The sequence below is a fragment of the Wasmannia auropunctata genome, unplaced genomic scaffold, assembly GCF_000956235.1.
Source record: "Wasmannia auropunctata unplaced genomic scaffold, wasmannia.A_1.0 LD336057.1, whole genome shotgun sequence".
Lineage (NCBI taxonomy): Eukaryota > Metazoa > Arthropoda > Insecta > Hymenoptera > Formicidae > Wasmannia > Wasmannia auropunctata.
The window spans coordinates 2,167-24,861 of NW_012026833.1; positions in this window are offsets into that span (position 1 = coordinate 2,167).

A 22,695-nucleotide genomic window follows, 5' to 3' on the forward strand; every position below is an offset into this window, starting at 1 on the left:
GCGGAATCTGAGATCCCAAAAGCGGTCTAGAGAAAAAAGCCGGAATAGCCGCCTCTGCCCGGTCCTCGCCGAGGTCTTTGTTCCATGGAAATGAGACAACCTTGATCATAAAGCGGGGATCTAACCGATTGCGAAACAAGAGAGAGAAGAGAGAGAGAGAGAGAGAGAGAGAGAGAGAGAGAGAGAGAGAGAGAGAGAAAACGAGAGTACCGTGGGGAACGCGTTGCAAAGGCGTTCACGCAGCATGTTTAACGCCACGCATTTATACGTGTGACAAATAACAGACAGTGAGATTTTCATATTAAACGTAACTGCACGGAGTGAAAGACCTGCAGTACCGCGAACGTACTCTCTTAACATGAAATGTAAAGACAGATTTAAATGTAACGTTTCCTCTTTTGCTTTCTTCGCGCTCGTGGTGCGTAAGCGGGAATATTATTAAACGGAGGAGAGACTTTACGTATCGCGAATTTTTTTGCTTATTATACTTTCTGGCACGGGCAACAACACACGCGGGGATGACGTCAAAAGTAATTGCATTTCTCTTTCGTTGATGGAAATGCAGTTAATTCTAGGCATACTTTCAAAGAATCCTTCAAGATAAGATCTTAATGGCGCCCCGTACTTCGCGGCAGAAGTAAGGACCTCTCAGAGACGAAGTCAGTTGATTTAATCACTTAACTTGTTCGTACCAACGAAGAGACACCTTTGAAGTGGAACGTGTCTGATGGTACATCACCGGAGGAGCCCCTCGTGGCGGCCAGAATCATTTTCTGGAAAGTACCCGGGACAGGCGTATCAAAGACCGGGAGGAATGTCGCAAGGTCGACGTTATCGAAGAAGAGATGGAAGAGAGCCAGACTGATTCGCGCCGTGTACTTACAAGTCGTGTATATATAACGTTGAAGTCTCAAAGTGATTAATGGAATGTGCGATGACGCCCTACAGCTGAGAAACCGCGTGATCAAGATTTCTATTCTCCGTGCGATTAGATGATTTTTCGCGATGGCGCCGCGCGGTGGCGGACGGACGGGGAGAAAGGGAGGGGAAGAGAGAGAGAGAGGGAGAGAAAGACGAAAAGTGGAGCGGAACGACGAGCATTTATATAACGCGAGCGAACAAACGCCGCAATTAAAACAAAGCCTACGGCATTTGTCCGACGCCCCGTCGCGCGTTTCCCAACTGCCGCCGAGTCCCAACGGGGGCGGCGAACCACCCACGCCGCGCCGCCCGAGGTGACGGTGAGGGTGGTTTTGTTGCAGAAAAACAGAGAGAGCGGCAACTTTTTTTATTGTTTTCGGGGTAACGACGATTATTTCAGGACTGGCGGGGAAACGACTGCGCGGCTGTACGGCGTGCGCGCGGAGGGTGACGAATTCGCGCCGATGTGCGAACGACCCCTCTCGCCGTCCATTGTCTTCGACCGCGTCATTTAATAATTAGACGTTGATTGCCATTCTTTCGGGGCTATGCGCATTTTTTTTCTTATTACTCGCACTTTTTTTTCTTATACCGACGCGCAAAAGTCGAATCAAACTCGAACAGCGGTATTGTTATGGTAATTCAGGCCGACGACAGAAAAAGTAAGTCTTTTTTTTTTCGACATACGAGATGCACGTATGTACTATCTTGATATAATCGCTGGCTCTCGAGGTTTACTTTCATAATTCAACTGCTGTCTCTTGAAGGCGATTAAATTATGTATATTAGCAAGCATCGCGTGTTTTATTGAATGATAGAGAGAGAGAGAGAGAGAGAGAGAGAGAGAGAGAGAGAGAGAGAGAGAAAGAGGAGAAGCGGGACGGGAAGGAGAGAAAAATATAGGGTTAATCTAATATATTATCAACGCACGTAAATATAGCAAATGACGTTCCCTTTTCCGGTATGAATTATTAGGTAAAGCCCGGTCGCATTCATTACGGTTGGATCGCGAGGGAAAGACTTCCGCGACCCTTCTCTCTAAGTCGCTATCAATCACTCGAGGTCTCATTACAACAATATTACAACGCTCGAGCGTCAATTAAAATTATCACGGATCCGCCCGCTAAGTTGACTAACGGTAGGTTCCTCGCCGGTCATTCGAGCACAATGTGCGCAGGACGTTCCCGTAAAAATTGACTCATCGCAAACTCGAGTAAGGCTGGTAGACCAAAAACAAAAGCAAAAAAAAGAGGAATCCAAGCGAGGCTGACTCCCCAACGATTAGTCATCCCTGGATAAAATTAAACAGCCGCTATTAATTACCTTCCACGAAACGGCTAGACCATCTGCAAAGCCACGATATCTTGGAATTAATATAATAGCAAGATAGCGTATCATCGAACATGCAATTAAGTATATTGGAACTTGTTGTGTCCAAACATGTTAGTAAAATTTTTTTCAGAACAAAAAATTTTTCCCTATCATTTAATGCAGCATAAATATAATTTAAAAATGTAACTACGCCTATCGATCATTTGTCTTCTGTTTAAAAATTAAAACTTTATAATAATTTGTACTGTTCTAAAACTATTTAATAAAATTATCTACATAATTATAAATCATCTATAATCGTGTCGATTACGTGTCGGTTTCAAAATCTATTTATGCACATAACATAAAAATAAAAAAATGTAATTTTTCAAATTCTTCATCAAATTAGTTGAAATAAAATATTAGTATTCTTAATTCTCTACAATATATACCCCCGGAACATTTCAAGCAGCATTTTAATTCTTCTATCATGTCTAAATAACACTGAAAAATTATTGCTTGCGTTATTAATTTTTCCTCTAGATTTCGCTAATCCATCCGGCGCAATCGTCAAACGCGAATCGTGTTAAATTCGCCTCGATTCCGCCGTTTTCCCCGCGAAGTAGCTCTCGCAGCGCGCGACAGGAGCCGGATCGAGTTAGCGCGGAGAGTTAGCGCGGGTTAAATCACCTTTGTGAAACTGCTCGCTCGCCGACGTGCCGCCCCGTCGGTCCCGACACCCCGCCGCCCCTCCTCCCCCCCCCCCCCTCGTCTGCTACAGCTCGCTTGTTGCTCTCTCTCCGCGTTCTCCCCCATACCCTCTCTTCAACCCCCCATTTCGCTACTCGTCAGTACACATGTACGACGCGCTCGGTGTGTTTAGGATAGGTAAATTATAGCGAGCTACCAGCAACTGCCAGCGAAGACGAGCGAGAGCCCTCGCTCGGGCGCTGAATGGGAGGTCGAGATGGCGGAGCCTCTCCGCGAGGGGGACAGGCGGGGGACAGAGAAGGAAAGCAGGAGGGTGTTAATCCGGTTGCTTTATTGCTACGAGAATCCCTCCGGAGCGCGGCACCACGTCTGCCAGCCAGTTCTCCCCTTCTCGGGCTGCGTATCAGGGGGGTTAAGTTCGTTTCCACGTAGTTCGACGACCTACTACTCCACGGGGGTGGCAGCGGTGGCGGTGGCGGTGGCGGCGACGGTGACGGTGGCGACGGCGAGAGAAGGAAGAGGGCCAACGGAGTCTCTCGAATCCCACCGGGGCCACCCCCTCCTCCCGCTCCCGCTCCCTCGCCCGCCTTGGAAACACCACGTCCGTTCGTATGTCCGTCTGACCTCGGCTGACCGACCTGGCTTATTACTGCACACCGACATTATTACCGCGCCCCGTCGCATTTCTCGGGTCCGGAGATTCCGGGAAGCGTCGGGGACACGCGCGCGCGCGCGCGCGCGAGAGAGAGAGACGCGCGGTCTCGCCGATTTCGATGTATGAGGTATCCGAGATGGATTGCTGCCCCCAGCATGCAGTTTCGTGCCTTGCATACGGGGAGCTGCGGACGCGCGGCGATGCAGATCGCTCGGGAGAAGGAACGCCACCGCGGTATGGATTTTATCTCCCGCGGAACGTTCGACCGGACACAGAGCCGGCAGGATCCCCCCCCCCCCGTCCCTCTATTCCCCCTTTGCTCGTGAAACGTTCCCCATGCGTTAACGCCACGAGGACCAGGCAGGATCGATTTGACCCCCCCTTAACTACGTTTAAATCCCTCTAGAACGATTCCAATCAATAAATCCGCATTTACAATGATGCCCTTCTCGTTATACATCATTTACGTGCAACGAAATTCCCATTTCGTAGCGCCTTAGTTTCCTATTTTATTATCTTTTTTGATGCTAATGACACGATATTAAGCATCAGTCTTGTCAACATCCATCATTAATTTGACTATAATATAATTACACTTTCATGCGCAGTCCCTCCCCCTATATACGATGAACTCGAGGCGAACGGCGAATTCTGTGAGTTTCCTTCGAATCCTCTCCCAATTCAGCTGCTAAGTACCATCTGTCGCTGTCCTAATTAGACGGCTTATCAGGCCCCGGCAAATTGCCGCGTGTGCACGACACATTTGTTCATAGACGCGGAAGGCGCCGAAACAAGAGACATTAGCGTGTGCGCGCGGCACGCAACTTCCTATTAGAAGAAAAAATAAAAATAAAATAAAATAACGTTGTAGTACTAACGACGCGATAACACTGGCGCCGTTTCCTCCACTTGCAATCGATCTCTGTCGGTTTTGTTTTTTCCTCAAGAAAATTTCTACATTGATATTGGCGAGCCAAACGTCAACTCGACGGCCCAGCGCGATAAAGCGCCACGGACAGGCGCGCGTTTTTTCTTTTTTTTTTTCCTTCCGTGCGATAATATTTTTCTATGAAACGTAATGCACGCACTTCGCGCGGAGCGCGGGTGATGGTGGCTCATCCGCAGGGACCGGCATATTTATTTCCACCGCGTTTAACCCGCGCGCGCGCGCGCGCGCGCATCACACACGGCTCCCGGCGCCGCAAATGCCGAGTTATGAATATACATTATTTTTCAGTAACATTTTCGCGCATCGCAGACGGCCTCCCCCGGGCTCCTTCTCGAGGGAGAGCCCCGCGCGCGCGTAACCGGCGGGCGCGCGGTAATTCTTTCTCATCCCGTAATTAGGAAACGGACCCTTTTTCACGGGGGATATAAATCACGCGAGGGCCGCGAAACGACAAAAAATACGTCGGTAAAGAGAGAAAGAGAGAGAGAAAAAAGAGGGGTTTGGGGGCGAGGGGGAGGGAGAGGGACGAGAAGGGACGGCGATGTCGGGTTGAGATGGAAAAGCCAAGGGCCAAGGTACGAGTCTGACGGTCCAGCGAGCGAATAACCGGGCACCGACCGACTCCGCTTGGATATCGCGCTTGTAATAAAAATATACCGCGATAAACTCCCTCCGCCACGCCAGTCGTTCCGTCCGGTGCAATCGCAAAATGCCGGAAAATTACTGGTGTAATTTTCTTTAGCCCTTAAACTGAGACGTGAAAAAAAGTATTCAATTAGAAATATGTATAGCCTCGGAGATTTACTGGTGCTTTTGCAATTGCATTTTTTTTTAAATATAATGGCGTATTAAAATAATCTTCTAATTTGTAACTCGTAAATAAATATGTATTTATTTTTTACAGTTAAAGGATTTTCTTTCCTAAGTTATAGAAACAAACGAGTTCAATTAATATGGTAACAAACGATGAGCCGATTGACATTCTTAATTAACCATAATAATTGCCAATTAAACATTCGTGTTATGAAGAAGGAAGTATTCCGCGAGAAATACAACTGAATCAACAGACTCGGTTAACTCCTCGTTTTCGCCAATTTCTCTCCGCGCTCGTCACTTCCGCAAAGCTTACCACCCCACTTCCGTGTCCGATTATAGCACATGGAATTCCAAGAATCGCTTTGCCCGACCCAACGGTCATGCTGGTCGCGAACGTTTTCTTACGTCACTTATGTCGCGCGAGAGGAGTACCGGGTTCGGGGCTGCACCTTCGCCGTCGCCGCAGGTGAGGACTGCGCGAATACTCGACAGGAGTATATATCGGTAGCGCGCGGTATGTACATCCAGGTGACTGCGAGCGATTCCGAGAAACGTATATGCGGTCGCCGTGTGGTCAGCGTGTATAAATATAGACGACGACGTCTTGCGGGAGTAAATAATACTCCTGGCGACGCCGAGCGATTTTTGTCGCTCCGCGCGCCCGAAGTGCGTGCACTGCACGCGCTTGAGCCGCGCTGCCGCGTGTACGTTCCACTTGACGTTCGCGCGCAAGTCTTTATGCGCGCGTAAATATCAAATAACAAAGTCACGATTCCGTTAAAAACCGTGTTAGTCCTCTCGCCTACCTGCAGCCGTAGAGGATCTGAGACGCTGCAGGCTCTTGTAAATTCAGCGAACAAAAAAAAAAGACAAATCGATTAAGGGTGAATCCGTGCCAATGATTTTTACTCCACTCCCCGTCCGTCTTACGCGCAACTAGGTGACTGTATTCGCAACATGTCTAACCGGCGAGCGGTCAATGATCGACGGCCGTGTAAAAGTCACGGGGGTGCACGTGAGTCATTGTTGCGCCAGACAGGGCGGCTACGACGAGCCGACCGGTCCCCGGCATTCGTTAGGGGATGTTTTAATGGGCCGCCGCTTTGGATTTGCCGCTGTTTAATTACAGGGGCTCTCAACCCTATAGCATCTACGCGTCAGCGACGCTACCGAGTTTTCCCGGTGCCCGGAGGGCACAACACGTCGCGTTTACACGCGAGAAGAAACGAACGTTGCTGCGACGGGGAGAGAGTTACATATATATAGAATGTGAAACAGTTGTTGAAATTTAGGTCGTCGCGTATTTCCCCAGAAGAATAACAGAAAATCAACGCGGAATGACGGCCGTTAAGAAATTTTCTAAGCAGCAGAAAAGGGTGGAGCACGACACGCTTTTTGCGCTTGTGCCACGCACCGAAACGCAATAACGCATGGCGCAACGTAAACGCGAGTACTTCACCCTTCTGGAAGGGATGAAGTAAGTGGGCGAGGAGGGAGAGGAGAGAGCGGAGAGACAGACAGAGAAGAAGGGACATAGTCAGCGAGGGGAAAGCATGAGAGACAGAGAAAGAGAGAGAGAAAGAGAGAGAGAGAGAGGCACGATAAGAGAGAGAGGAAGATAGGTACTTTACCACCCCATAAAACGGGGGTGTGAGTGTTGTGTCTGGCGCTGGACCCACCCTAGGGTGAACGCCCTAGAACCCCTGCGCACAGACGATTTTTCGTCTCGTTCCCGTCAAGGCACTTCGGTCCCGTCTACATCCGCTCTCTCTCCGCCGCTGATCTCTCCCTCTCGTCTGTTCGTCTCTCTCTCTCTCTCTCTCTCTCTCTCTCTCTTTCCTCCGGAGCTCCGACAGACTCCGCAAGGTGTCTACACTCCTGGACATAAATGAAACGGCAGGAAGGGAGTCGGCGGCGAGTTGAGGGGTGTAGGCCCGTTCCATCGAGGATTTTCTATTCCCACAGGCGCGTCTGCGATGTGGCTTAGAGCGCGCCCAGCCGATTCTTCCTCCGCTTCGCCCACCGTCGCCGTACTTCTTTCTCCCTCACAATATGTTTAGATTTATTCGCGCATGGCCGACACGTTTCTCGCGACTATCGACTGTGTACTCATCGATAACGCCGTCGGTAAATTTCCCCATAAGCGGGATCGCGAGCGCGAAAAGTCGAAATCTTTCCCGGTGCTTGGAGGTTCGCTCGGGGATACAGAGTCAGCGACGATCCGAAGTCAGCGATGGAAGCACAAAGATTTTTATAATCTGTCGATTTTCCATGGGTGATGAAAATGTTACAAAATATTAATAAAATATTTGTCAAAATGTTTCATTTTCGACACCTGTATAATAAATAAGTTAAGTAAGGCGCAAAATGAAACTTTTTACATAGTTGAATTTATATTTTATTGAAATCAAATCCGTTCTTTTCCCTTTACTGCTGTTTTTTTTATGCATCATCTTTATTCGTAATTATACTTACATGTTTTCGCTTTTGAGAGGACATAGAAAATAAGTGTCGAAAGTCTAGGAAAAAAAAACTGAATCTCATCCTTCGCCCGTCTGGGAGGACAGACTTCCAATCGTGATTCAAGAATTTGAAAGTGTAATCGATTCGGTCGGGAAGCTGGGCCGGCGACTAATTAACGGGCAGGTATAAGGCGCGCGAAATTTAGGCGACAATATACCGGGTGGCAGGTCGTGGAATAAGCGCAAAGTTTTCCCGTAAACGAGGCGATTTATGAAAGCGGTCCTAATAATGTAAACGCGAATGCAAAGTAACGCCCGGCGCGGTACCACGCGTGTAAGGCTTCGCTCTCTCTCCCTCGGCAAGTTTTGCTGGTGTAAGCCAAACGAATAACCGCCATAAATATCGCGGAATTTCAACAAGACCCGCGCGCGAAGAGCTTCGATTTATGGCCGGCCGTTTCCCGTATCATCGTCTACGTCTACGCGCTCGCTTCCTATCCTCTAATCGTTATCTACCGCGCTTTAATTACGGAAAATCGAAAAAAAGTACGCTCCGCCGCGTGCGAGAGGCACCGCGCGTCAAGCGGTTTAGATTTATTCGGCTTCACGCTACGGGAATTATATACATGTATCGTCGCGCCGCATCGCGTCGCATCGCGTCGCATCGCATCGCATCGCGTCGCGTCGCGTCGCGTCGCGTTGTCGTCGTCGTCGTCGCCCGCGAGGGACGCAGCCATTTTCGTTTGCCCGAACGCGAGTGTTATGATAACGAAGTGGAGTGCCGCTGCTAGGTCGCAGAAGGTCAGAAATTGTGCAAACTGGGGATGCGATATAGAGCACGGGCAGGGAGCGAGACAGATCGGTGGTCGAGGAGGGCTGATGGGGAAGGGTCCGAGGACAATCACCCCTTGCGACAATGTGCGCGAGTTGAAAACCGAGTCGGTGCTACATACATATATATATGTATACGTACATGTACACCGCGCGGTATGAACCTTCCCATTAGTTCTCGATGCGCGTATATATATAGCGGAAAGTTTTCAACTTTCACGCAACTACTACACGTTTTACATGGCCGTGAACACGGCGATGTTGAAGTTACCTCTCGAAACGTAGAAGAGATATTCCAATCGAATTTTACACGACTCGCACGCGCCATTGCGTAAAGCGTATATAAACGCCGCTATTCCAAGTGTCCGCGCACGACGTGCGCGAATGTCGCGACACACGCGCGCGCGCGCGCGTGTATAAGGTATACACAGTTCGATTAAATTCCTTTGAAATTTTTGCGGATCGCACGAAAACACCGTTGCGTGATTACATTTACGAGGAACGTATATAGCTACATTGAAATTCCGCGTAGCGCGAATTTCTGTCCTCCTTTACGTGCGGCTCGTTCGCCGCACAAAATATACGCACAGGAGATCGCTTTATCTTCCGTTCGGCTTGCGATTCCGTTCTTACGCTTGGCGATAGGTAATCCACAAGCACAGGTGCATCGCGAGTGCCGGCGATAAATCGCGCGATTAGCTCGCGAGCGGGCAAACTGGTTTTCTATGTGCATCTAATCCGAACGGGGCAAGGTCGTAAGTCCTTTTAATATTTTAAATACACCGTTCGGCAGACGTTTATGCGCCTGGGATCCAGCATTTACGCGCAACCGCAATGACAATGTAATATATAGGCAATCTGTGATCCTCACGAATTAACTACAAGGATCGTAAAGCGTGCTAATTATCGTATAAAATTTTTAAAGCGGGGCGATTCAAGAGAGAAAGAGAAAGCTGGGAAAAAGAGAGAGAGAGAGAGAGGAAGTACAATTTATTAATACTCCAGAACACACGTATATAGATAAGAGCGTGCAAAAGAGAAATTTTAGGATGCATATTTACATAACGAAAGTTAGAAACTATCATATAATATCAGTAGATCGTTATCAAATAATATCAGTACACGTTCACTTTAAATCATATGGATAATAATAATTAAAGAAATAAAGTAATAAATAAATATGCATTAAGAAATGAAATTTTAATTTCCATTTTAAATCTCAATTTTAAGTTTTCCTAGATATGCAATCATAAATTTTTAAGACCTTATTGAATTTTATAAGAAGGCTTATAAAATTTTCTCTGACGCTCTTCTATATTATAATTTTGCAATATATAGTGAGAGGCAAATATTCTGGAATGGCCAAATATCTCGAGAAAGTATTGGTGTAATAAAAAAATGTTTCAAACAAAAATGGTAAGGTTTAAAAAAATTTATTAGCTGCTGATTTATTTGAGCTTTAGATGATTTTGAAAAGCGCGGTCAAAGCCAACATAAAAATCTTAAATAAAAAGTATAATTTCCATTTAAGATATTTATATTGATCTTAATTGCGCTTTTCAAGGTCAACCAAAGCTCCAATAAATATCACTAAGCTAATACATTTTCTTAAATCCTACAATTTTTGTTTCAAACATTTTTCCAATTAAACCAATACTTTCTGAAATAATTGGTTCCGTTCCGGAACTTTTGCCCCTCATTGGTATATTTTTCGGAAATACTGTGAAACACATGTAGCTTCCTCAAGAAACGCTGTTAGGGCCTTTCTATTGTTCTTCCGTTGGCCTTATTATTAGGGCGAGTATCCGGTTTAAAATATCCGAAGTGGCTTCGAATAACCACTGTGGCGAAACGTGGTAGGTAGGTAGGTAGGTAGGTAGGAAAGGGCCTCTCTTTCTCCTGTAACGTTCCACCAAAGGAAGGGACAATAAACGGCTGTGCGTAGGCCATAGACCCTGGCGGGGCTTTTGCGCCCTGTTTCATCCCTCCCTCGCCCTCCCTCGCCCACGCCCGGCCTCTTTGCTGTTTGTAAACACAGCCGTGCTACTTTCGAATGCAGCTCCATTTCAGCGGCGATGGCCGTCCACCACGTCCAGGGTGCATATGACTTCAATATGACGCTCACGTGTGACGTGCCATGGGCCGCGGACTTTGTGCCGGATGAAAATTTGCAGAATCGATTTTTAAGGGCGTTAAAATCGAGCGTTGTTTGTTGACGAGCGACGTGTCGACGGATAATTTATACAATATCCTATTGCGATAATTTCGCGCGCCCGTATATATGTATGTATACATATTAGGTATATATATTCTGCGCATTTCTTCACCACGTTCCCGACAGCCACTTGGCAGGTAATGCGCCTGCTTACAGGGTGAAAACAGCAATTAAAAAGTTTCGCTAATTTGAACGGCTGCTTACTTAGATTGTCGAGGCAGCCTCGATAGCGAGACGACCCGGCGACGGCGCCCGAGAGAGAGAGAGAGAGAGAGAGATGTCGAGAATCCCGTAATTTATATCTCGCTTAACGGCGACAAGTCATCGCAATTTAAGACAAAAACTTGGTATCTTTTGTCCGCGACTCTCCCCTGAGGGAGGGGGGAAGGTGTCGCTAATGTATCAAGATTTCGACTGTATTATGCAAACTTAAATGCCGGCCCATTACGGCGTAATTGCGCAATTACGACGGTTCTCTTCCGCGCGATATAATAAAATATATCATGGCGAGATTATATTTCAATATCAGCCACTAAAACTCGGGGGATTTGCGAGACGCGTATCTTCTCCTCCTTCCCCTTTCCTCTCCTTTTCTTGCAATTTGGAATACCGATCGGAATTTTAATTTAACGTAACGTCGCGAAGGTATGTACGCAAAGGTATACAATCGATTGATACAATTGTCCGATAGGTCAGATAGCCACGTGTAGTGCATAGCGCGTACGTAAGACGCATAAACAAGGCGATTAAAGCACGGCAACACGTACGTCTTGTTACGCAAGCGTTGACGCGTTGAAATATTGACCTAAGTTTTCACAACACAAGACGTTCGCCAACTTTTGCATAAAGTCAATCTACGTGTGCGCACCGCCTTTAATCCCTGAACTCGCCTTGAACTTTATATACGGTGCGCGTGGCGCGCGAAGGCGCCTTGAACCGTGCAAAAACGGAAAGGTCCCATCGCGTAGACGCGATGTCGTCGAGGAGATATCGTTCGCCGACGATCGATTTCTGCAATATTCGCGGTAACGCTATCGGCAGGAAAACTCAGCGTAACAGGGAGGGACGATCGATCGTCGCCACACACCGGACGCACATAATCTCGTCTCCTTGTCTCGCCTCCCCTCCCCCTCATCCCCAATCCCGCCACTCGAGCATTGATACGTTTTATTCTATCGGTCGTTTGATATCTCGCAAGAATATCATTGATGTTCGCGTTTAAAATATATCAATCGCGTCGAAAAGAAACAAACGTCCTGTGCCATCTGCGCCACTGAACAGGAAGTCGTGAGGTATTATGAATTCCTACAGCAAACGCGACTTAAAGAAGTAGATCATTACGTGCGTAACTTAATTGTGCACAAAGTTACGCCAAACTATTCAAACATTTGACAATAGCATAAGAAGCGAGGAGAACCTCCTGGAAAAAAGTTGCAATCATTATTTTTATGAAAAGTGATGTTTTAATGGAGAAACGTTGCTTGTGCATCGATTGACATGTCTTTTATTTCTTGTAAAATTTAAAAAATGCAACTTTTTTTTTCAGGGAAAAAATTTTCTCTTTAAATTATCTAATAGAAAAATGAAAAATGTGTGAATGAATTTCCTATTTTGATGATACACGCAGTAGTATATTTGCAGCAGTATATTTGGTATATAATTTCAATGAACGCGGGATTAAAATCAGGTCGCCGCAAAAATTTAACGCAATCATCTTCTGGAAGGAAGCCAAAGTCCCTGTCTGTGCGGTGCTTCTCCCCCTCGTTTCCAGCGGCCCGGCTTTGATCTCCATTCGAAGGGTTAGAGAGAGATCCAGGCCCGGATCCGAACTTTTGCGGATCCGGGCCTGGATCCCTCTGACTCGGCGTGATTCGAGCAAGCTCAAGGCATCGGCCTCTATCGAACGACGAAGTAACGCCGCCGCCGCCACCGCCGTCGCCGCCGCGCCGTCGGGATGGTGGTGGCGATGGGTGTGATGGTGGGGTACGGCATCGCCGGAAGAGAGAAGTTGGCGGCGGCGGCGGCGGTGGCGGTGTGGGAGCCGGTGCGTGCGACGAGCGGTGGCGCGGCGGGGCAAGTGCGAGAGAGCGAGACGGGTAAAAAGGGAAGTAAACCAGGAAGGATGGCCAGGGCGCCTGAGGGGTGCGCGGCGGTACCGTGGACGAGGGGGGCATGGGGAAGAAGCGCGGCGGGGAGGGAACGCGACGGGCGGGCGTGGTGGGGGCGACAGCAGCGCGGCAAGCGCAGCCCGAGACGCGGTCGCGCGGTGGGGAAGAGGAGGGAAGTCCTGGGGATCAATGGACGCAACCCCGCGGGGCACTACACTCTCTTGGATACTACGTAGTAAGCCCGCCACTGCGTAGTAATACTATGCCCGCCGCTACGTACTACGCCCGCCGCTATTACACCGGCCGACCGTCCCCCCTCCCGTCTCGTTCCGCGCGCGCGTCTCCCTCATCTCCATCTGTCCCTCTCTCTTCTTTTGCCCGCCGCCGCTCGCCGACTGCGCACTTTCCCCTCTCGCATCCTCGCGCTGTATTCGCGCAACTTCGTTCTCTCCCTCCCCCCTGTCTCTCTCTCTCTCTCTCTTTCTCTTTATCTCTCCCTCTCGCCCCCTTCGTCGGCGCAACACGAGCACCCACGGCCTCCCGCGCTAACTTCGATCCGCCAATGGCGACGAGGCGTAGGTTGCCGCGCGCGGGAAAACTCATCTCTCCACGCATACACGCACCGTCGCCGCGGCTCTCTCCCTCGTCCTGCGCTCTCTCCCCCTGCACTGGAGCTCGATGGATACGCGCGGGCGACGGGTGTCGGGCCGGTACACATCCCGAGGTGGTGGACGGACGCGCGGGCGTCGTCCCCCGTCTGGAGATGAGAATTCAGTCTCAAGTATATTCGCCGGTGGCTGCCGGATAATCGGATTATCCGACTACTACCCCGACGATGTAAGCTTTTTCTAGCCTTACGGGGAAATGTAACTTCGTCAATTAGCCGGAACTTTATTTCGCCTTACTTTGTTATCGAGTGTGGTTTCGCTAATATCGAGAAGAGATCTGGCGTCTATGCGCGCCTCAAAATAATGCTGATGAGACACGATGTGTCGCATGTATAACGTTAAACGCGCGCAGTCACAATGCGTGTCCCTCAAACTCCGAACTCAGATCAAGCAAAGAACGTGAACGAACGTGAATCTGCTTCAATGAGAAATATAGGATGACACCACGAGTACGAGCGAGATCGAATTTACATCAACAAATATTGTAAATTACATCTCTCTTCGGTACATCAAAGGAAAAAATATACGTTACGCTCATTCATGTTCGTTTATGACCGTTCGTCTTTGCCAGGCTTGGCCTGGCAAATATATTTTTCAATGGCGTGAAAAAATTTAATCTATCCTTTTAAATGTTAAAATTAAATTATAAGTATATCTTATTACAAACTGAATTTGATATAATTTCTAAGTATCTCACTATTTATATAGCAAAATTTGTATGTCTATCGTAATTTCTAAGTATCTCACTATTTATATAGCAAAATTTGTATGTCTTCTCTCACGGAGAGAATTTTTTTTTTTTATTTACTCTGAAAATCATTAATTGTGGTACAATAAATTTTACTGTAAAATACTTATTGTAGTGCACAGTAAAATTTGCCTAAATACTATATCGTCCCACAATTAACATGATTTGCAGGGTAAATTTAAAAAAAAATTCTCTCCATGTACAGTTACGTACTTAAAAAAAATTTAAATCAAGAAATAAAATAAATTTTCAATATCGATAATCTTCCAATAATTGTATAGAAAAAGAGTAATTATCCCAATTTGTAGTACTGAATCTAGCTATGATTTGAGAAAGTTTATACAATAATTAATTCAAAAAAGTAAAACACACACATTGTTATTCAATATCAAATAAAATAAAAGAAAATTCCTTAAGAAACAATTTAGAGATTGAAACAGATATTAAATATAATTTCTAAATGTGATAATTTATACTAGTAATTTAAAAAAAAATATTAAAACATATAAGGTATAATAATTTAAAAAATATATATATATATTTAACGTATATTTGCTATTATACTCAAAATCGAATGAAAAGAAAGGTCTCTCGAGAAATAATTTAAAAATTAAAATACACATTAAATATGTGTAATTTGTAAATATGATTTTAATATGCTTTTATCACTTTGACTGCCAAGCTGATTTTTGGCATCGAGCTTAATAAATCTAATATGTATTATATATATTTTAATATTTTATTATTTTAATAATCTATATAATTTTAATATTTCAATATTTTTTAATTCTGTAAATGCAGCTAATATTTTTCGTATATTAACACTGCTCTGGGTAAAAATTCACCTATATAATTAAGAATTCTTCTTTACACTTGCCTAAGTCTATAAATAGTCTATAAATAAGTTTATAAATTGTAAGATATTAAAATAATTATTTGAATGTAAAAAGATGAACTCTTAGCTAGTACTGCTATCTAATAGCAAATACTAAAATTAGCACTTAAAAATTATCCAAAAATGTTTGACAAGAGTTACAATGTACTTAATTAATAAATTTGGCTCGTATTGAGGTGGCGCAATCTTAAGTAGCAAATAGACATGCAAAAATGATACGTACAACCATTTGTAGGCGATACGCGTGTGCAATGGTATTATAGTTTCGCGTACACGCGAAAAACGATGCTTCTCAAGTGTACTCGTGTAATAGGTCGTTAATCGGCTTATCGTATTACGCGGGTTGCATTCTTCTCCTGAAATGTAATTTCATCGATTGTAGAGAGGAGTATTAATATCAACTCCTGTTTTATGAGAAAGATTATCCCCGCGAGGGTCCGCGCGCGCGCCCGCGCGTCCACATTTTTTTTCACCGCGCCGTCTGCGCAGCAGAAAGCAAGCACAAACATACCCACCGGATTATCCGCCGGGCGAGGTGCATCCGTGTGCAGTTTTTTTTCCAAACGGACGACACATATTTTCGCCTTGACGTACTTCGATATAACGATTCCCGTTAAAATACTCGCTGTCACTTAATTCGCCTAAAGGCGATGAAATTACATCTCGGTGAGCAACGACATTAGTCGCTGCGCGACGGAAAGTGGTACATTCACGAAGCATTTTCTAATTCGGAGGGTATAAAAATTAAAAGAAAAAAGATAATACATTCAGAAAGCTACAAGTACGTTTTCATTTATCCGAGATTATGCGAAAAGAACTTACGTAGTAATATTTTCTGAATAGTTTATAGGTTTATCATAACATTGGTCGCGAAAACGAGCTTTAGAGAGGAAACCAGAAAATATAAAGAGAGAAAGAGGAAGAGAGAGAGAGAGAGAGAGAGTCAAGTGCTGCCGCTTTTACAGCGTTCTGCCCTTAATTCCGCAAGCCCAGCGTCCGGCTTCATCCTTTTCAGATCGGAGTCCTCTTACTTCTTCATCCCGTTCTTTCTGCACCGAGCCAGCGGTTTCTTCGAGGAGCAAGTTAAATCTCCGGGAATTTTTTATCCCATGACCTAACTTTTCCGTAATCGCCTAGGTATGTATACCACGCCTTTCTTTACACGGAACATCAATTTCCGACTCTTTATTTACCCGGAAGGAATCCTTTATGAATTAAACATCGTCCATATTTTGGACAATTCGAATTTTCACAATTTTGAAATAATTAGACGGCTGGTGTCAAGCGGCATAATTGAGATCTTTAGATTAATAGGGATAATAACAATAATTTCCTTACCGGTACAGTTAAGTTTTAAATTTTCCAAAATTCGTTTCGGTGACTGTCAAATAAATATACCATATACATTTTTGGCGATTTTATGACTCGATCGCGTCATTGAATAAATTGTATTATGCTGTTCGCCCGACAGTCTCACTTATCCACTTGATCTCATCTTCTTTTACTAGGTAACATAGCCATAATAACGTATTCAGCCCAATCGCTACGACCGTAAATCGCGAGCATCGCCGATTGTTTTCGAGCGGGTGTTCTCAGCGTTGATTAAATTTCCACGGTAAATACGGTGCGCGCGCGCTTGTTCGCCTTCGCTCTAAGCCGAAGTCATAGCGCGGTCCGATTACAACGGGACGATAAATACACATATATATGTACATATCCGGCGAATACGTCGCGAAATAAACTTTCGATTTTTCTAAGTGTTCTGGAGAGACGCGCGACGATACTTTCCCCGGCGTCTCGTAAAAGGGCCGCTCCTCTCTCCTCTACGAGAAGCGTATAGGGTTTATTACTCATAGTCGGGCGATCCAAGTTTACGTTCCTCAACCCTTAATTCCGGAAAGCGTGGCCATTTACCTTCTAGCGTCGCGCGCGCGTCCTCGGCTCTCCGGTTTCTTCCCCATCACGTCCCCTTCCCCAGCCAACCCCCGGTCGTCCTTTTTGCGGAGTAACTCCGGCCGGGGCTCTCGCGGTATGACCCCGGCATAGGAATTAACGAAGCGACGATAATTAAGAAAAGAAACTTTATCCTCTCCGTGCGTCTGCCATTCTACAAAATTTTATTATGCGGGATACGAGAGAGAGAGAGGGTTGAGGAGGGGAGGGGACGGAGTTGAGGAAAAAGCCGGCAAAAAAATGGATATTTTGTGGCGACCGCGCACGCTACGTTCTCGAATTTCTCGCTATTTAAAGCTGGCATTTTTCACGAAGGAGCGCGTTCCCTACCTCGGCAAATCGGACCACCAGAAAATCTAAGAGAGAGAGAGAGAGAGAGAGAGAGAGAGAGAGAGAGAGAGAGAGATACGCGCCATTTACTACCGTCCGTCTTAAAATTTACGCCGGAGATTACACAAACTGGATAGATCTATTAAATGCTCGAAGAAATTATTCCAGAATCGGGGAAACTCGAATCCGATAATAATTTCGCTGCGAAAAGAGAACTATTTACAAACGAATCCTCGTCTCCTCCTATATAGCCTTTACCTCTCGAATCTGGTCCTTCCCCATCACCTTTTACTCTCTCAACAACCACTTATCGAAACCAAACTCGAGCCACTTCCGATCGATCGATTCTGTATCTTGAGTACTGATAAAATTTCCTTTCCGTCTTCTCCTTTAACCTTCTCCTAGGACGAAGCATCAAAAGAATAACGTTGATAACAGTGTTATCAATAATTAATAAAAATGTTAAAGTTTTTATCATTAATAATATACTATGAATAATATTATTAAAAAAACAGAGAATTACGTATTTAAAAAACTGTTAAAATTTTTTTTATGATTATTATTCAAAAAAACCTAATCTTGCTTAAAACTTTAATTTGCAATTAAAACTATACTATATGACATTTTTCCAAAGTGATCCAGATACTTAGATCTTATCGTGAAAAGTAAAAGTACTTGAATAGTAGAAAATATTACGTCCCCCCTAGTTACTATTCACTCCTATCCTCTCTCAACTCGAGAGTATATCCTTTTACGATTCGTAGGTCATCATCACGCAGTTATTGAATTTTACATGTTATATACATGCGAGTTCCTTTCACTGACTTCGTCGAAAAGACGAAGGGCGGATGGGGATAAGAATTCGACGCGCATAAATTTCATTTCCATACCCTTAAAATTCCCAGATAAAAGGGGCAGCTCGAATGCGCGATCTGTGTTATGATAATGAGCAGCTTCTTTGGCGAAGTCCCCGTTTCTCGCTACCTGATGGAGTAGACGGCACCCTCTTAAGAGCAAAAATGGGATTCCCATCCAGGTATACTCTTCGAACTGCCACTGGAAAAATTTATAGCACCGCGACCTATCTGATCTCGATTCGCATTAAGGGACATTGGTTTAATTACGGGCGATCGCGGCAATTATAATTCACCAAGAGTCGAAGAAATGAAAAGCATTTGACATTTCCATCCGCATTTCTCACTATAATTTTTCGTGCAGATCTCTTGGAAAAGTGATATTTAACAAAAACAAAAAAAAAACCAAAAAAAAAAATGATGCCACAAAGACAAATGCGGCACAAATATAATTCAAGTGTGCATGTAAAATAATTGAAGCAGTTCGCGATTCTCCATTTCGTTATCACATTTCATTACCGTAAATCCGGCCGAAAGTTATTCCGGGCGTGCATCAATTAAGCGAGGAAATGGACAGGTACGATTCACACGAGCTTCCCCCTTTAAGATCGTGAGAAAACGGTCTTCGGAGGTGGCGGTGCGCTAAGAACGGGGGAGGAGAAGGCACAAATTGTCTAGAGATAGGAGTCAGGTCGACCTCTTAGAAAATAAGAGAGCGACAGAGAGAAAGGGCGTGCGAGAGAAAGGAGGCGAAGCGAGGGAAAGGGGGTGGGGGAGGGGACGGAGGGGGAGGGCGGCGGGAGGTGAGAGATCTCGACTTCCTCTATTACCAATTCATGCCCCTCCATAGGCTGCCGATATATTCAAACCTTGCCGAGAAAAGGCCAGTCATTGTGTCGGCCTCTTTGTCGTCCGCGTGCTTTCCTACTTCTCTCGTTATCCACCACCGCCGCCACCGCCCGCGCCGCCGCCGCCGCCGCCTGCTTCTCCGTCTCTCTGCTCATCCTCTCTCGCGCTCCTCTCTCGCCTCCTCCTTTTACACCTCCTTTCCTCCTCAGTCTCGTTTCTCTTCCGTGGAAAGGGGAGGACCGCATTCCAGCGCCGATGGAAGACGCGGCCAAGACGCGATGGTAGAAGGAGAAGAGCGGCGAGAGTGGATAAGAGAAAAAGAAAGAGAGAGAGAGGGGAAAGCGGAGAATGAGCGAGGGAGGATAGGAGAAGAAAGATAGAATGAGTGAGGAGTCTGTTATGAGGTCTTTGAATACCGACGCGGGCAGAGAGTGAGGTATATAGCCGGGAAAGGTGAGACGAAAAAGACGAGGAGCCGGCGCGGAGGACGGAGAGAGAGAGAGAGAGAGGAAAAGATGGAGGAGGAGAAGGTGGTGGTGGAGAAGGATGAGGGCAGAGAGCAGTTCAATGAATTGGATGGAAAGAGAGGGGGGGGGGGCTCTCCTCAACTCGGAAGGAATTAGCAATCGGGCCATCCCAACCGGCGATTCGTTTCCTGCGGCGCGAGATCCTGCAATTTCAAACTTCTCTCGCGTGGAACCACGCGTGGAACGATCGTCACGATGAACCCGGTATATTTCTCGGAGTATTATCCTTATTTTTTGAAAAGCGGAAGAGAGTCGATCGCGTTCGATCATCGCGCGAACGAAACGCGCTCGAAATGAGTCGCAGCGCGGACGCCGCGTATTCGGGCATTTAAATATAATCCGCGGTCCGTCGCGCTCTCTCGCTGCACAGTCGTCGCGGACGTTGGGAATCGCGCGACGCGACGCGACGAAGCGCGCCTTCGCCGACGCTAACTTCGTCGACGATATTCTCCACCCGTGGCGGTGGTAAAAAAGAGGAGGGCGGGGTGGGAGGGAAGGCGCACCACGTGAAATCATCGTCTGGCCTCTCAAAACGCGTGGCACGCCTGACAAAAGGAACGGCAAGGCAGTAACGTCTGCGTGAATCAGTGGGTCTAGACGTGCGGGGTCATGAACCCGATGCGATATACAGCCGCAGCGTTTAAGAAGCTCTTCTCCTTCGCCGTTAACGTGGGGGGCTACGCCGAGGATAAATAAAGCAGAAGCGCGCGCGGCGCGTTTCGCCGCGAGCTACAAATGACGGGAACGGCCAGCGCCGATACGCGAATGAGAAACTTACACTTCTAAACCCGAGCCCACTCAAACTTCACCTTTTGAAAAACGGAGACGAGACGGCAAACATCGACGCGTTGCGCGACTGGGAAAAAATCGTCACGGACTTGTCCCTCCCGCTCCGCTCCCGTGGACCTGTCTAATCCGCAAATATGTGAATTAATTTGCATTTGTATGTAGCACGACGTAATCTGGCTTTCAAGGCACAGAAGCGCGGATAAAGACGAGGGAGTGGTACTCCTCTTTTATACAGCACGCGAAGAAATGACATCCGGGATGTCCAGCGTAAAGATCACGTCAATACGGGAAATTATCATATACGGCGAGATACGGGGATCGTGTACCCAGCTGAAATCGCGCAACCGAACACACTCGGCGTTACGTGGGGAGCTAAATCCCCTCGATGTTGTCAAAACAATCCTCGCGATAAGCCCGGGTAATGAAACAATCGCATCGTAATTAAAACCGCATCTCGTTAAGCAACGTTCTCATATCCGCTCGCGCCAGTGTCCCGACGAGGCAGCCGAGAAATCTCTCAGATGGCAAACTCGAGGCGCCCGTAACGGCCGTGAATTACGAGTGAGATAATTACGCGCTCTCGCACAGAGAGAGAGAGAGAGAGAGGAAAGAGAGAGGCATCTCCTCCGCGCGCAACAGCGTTCCTCCAAGCTGCGCTAATCCGCGTCGAACAAGCTCGGAAAGAGGAAAACGAAGAAAGAAACCGTCCGAAAACACTGCCCCCAAAACCGGCACACTGTAAGCTGAGATGCGAACCGGAGGCGAACCCGGCTAAGAAAATTGTTAGCGTAGAAAATTTGCACGCGATCTTCCGCCTGAATTTTTTACGAGGCAAGAGAGAGAGAGAGTCGTGGGGTAAAACTACTTTGAATAATTGTATTTCCTCCGCGAAAGGTCCAAAGGTCAAATGACATCAAGAGATAAAGTACATTTTGTGACTTGTGCAATATTCAGATCACGCTGACCCCATGACCCTTCCGGCCCGACCGGGGGTCTCCATTCCGAGCCCCGCGTTGACCGCATCCGCTTCTGGAACGCGAACGCGGACGCGAACGCGCGCCGCGGAAATTTATCGCAGTAAGTATTCGCAGTCATAACACGCGGCTTAACGCCCGACGAGTCGGGACGGAAGAGAGAGAGAGAGAGAGAGAGAGAGAGAGAAACGCAAACTGCAACGATGTGGCGCATCTAAAGTTAGATCCCGCGTCACGGCGAGACGTCACGGCGAAGGAGCGCGTCCTGCATCGCGCGCGTCGAGGGCCGGGTCGGCTGGTGGCAGGGTGTATTCAGAAAAAGGGTTCGCAAGAAAGAGAGAGAGAGAGAGAGAGAGAACGCGCGGAGGAGCCCGGCGAGGAGGAGCAACAAATCGGCTGGCAGGTTTTAATCGGGGCTCTTCATCTCGCGAGACGGACTAATTAAGCGGAATATGCCTGCAACAAGGTAACCAAACGTTGCCGCTCGGAAACTGGTTGCCGGGTTGATCGATCGCGTCGATCCTCGAAGAGCTCGGCCGAAGATCACGCCCGGGATCCACCGGGTCTCGTTTCCCTACGCTCCCCCCCCCCTCCCCCACCCCCGTCCCTTCCTTCCCACGCGGCTGAGGGGTTTAGGCTGACGCAGAAAAATGCCGGAGCTAGAGCAATCGGTGTAACACGCGTATAATACCCTTGTTCGCGGCCGGACATGGATAGTAACCGATAACAATTCGTCTTGTCCAGCGTCCGTGATAAATGAGCCGCGGCGGAAGTCATCCGGCTTGACAGCCGTATAAAATGTCAGTCGTGTGCAAAGCGGATGAAGAAGAGAGGTGACGATTTCATTGCACACAGTACACACACATACATACATACGTTCGGCGGTCGCGAGAATTTGCAAAGTTTCGCATCTCGGCAACGAGAAACCGAACGTGAAACACGGGGGTTGTTACTTCGCAAGGGGGGGGAGGGGAAAGCGACGACGAAGTAGAAAGAGAGAGAGAGGGGGAGGCAGGCCAGGATGGCCATTCGCAGACGCTGATGCCTGCCGGATCGTAATACTCGTGAAATAGTATCCTTCTTTCTTCCTTCCGTCCCACGAGGTATAAAGGGTAGCCGGCATAAAGGC